Here is a 526-nt window from a genome sequence, read left to right as displayed (position 1 = left end):
ACGTGGTGGTTGTCAACAGCTACCAGCATGCCAGGGAGGTGCTCCTGAAGAAGGGGAAGGCTTTCGCTGGACGGCCACGCACTGTGAGTTGGTTGCAGGTTTTGGGGAAACCCCTCCCAACTGCGGTGGGGGGCGAGGTGAGGGATGCTCCCAAGAAAGGCGCTGGCACCTGGGTCCATCTCCTCTCACCATCCTGCCCGCAGCAAGGAGATGGGGGGCAGCCCCTCTCTGTTCTGTTCCCTGGGCCAAATTCTGCATATCCTCCATCCCGAGGGTGCCTGTTCCTCCCCAGGGCTGGCTGCATCTCAGGGTGTGGGGACATGGGTTCAGGTACCACCAGGCTTCTTGCACCCCTCATTCTCTGGACACCCCAGCCCCTAACCTTGGCATCTGTCCCCAGACCTATTCATCATTCCCTGAGGTGGGGAGGGGAAAGCAAAGCTCATGGCCCAGGCTTTGCCCGCCAGCACTAACCGCCAGCCCCCCGGACTATCGCTGGGATGAGATGATCATCCAACCCCCAGAA

General features: G+C 60.8%; 1 protein-coding gene across 1 annotated transcript in view; it reads left to right on the top strand.

Moving 5' to 3' along the window:
* Positions 1-8: 8 nt before the first annotated feature.
* LOC104461069 (steroid 17-alpha-hydroxylase/17,20 lyase) overlaps positions 9-526 on the top strand; it is a 3,445-nt gene continuing 2,927 nt past the window's right edge. Inside the window, exon 1 of the mRNA XM_010072520.1 lies at positions 9-137. The gene's annotated coding sequence lies outside the window, so the exon portion shown is untranslated. The remainder of the gene's footprint in view (positions 138-526) is intronic.

This window comes from Pterocles gutturalis, unplaced genomic scaffold (genome assembly GCF_000699245.1).
Source record: "Pterocles gutturalis isolate BGI_N339 unplaced genomic scaffold, ASM69924v1 scaffold14282, whole genome shotgun sequence".
In the NCBI taxonomy this organism is placed as follows: Eukaryota; Metazoa; Chordata; class Aves; order Pterocliformes; family Pteroclidae; genus Pterocles; species Pterocles gutturalis.
Note: the sequence above shows the minus strand (reverse complement) of the source record. Positions and strands in the feature narration are given on the sequence as shown.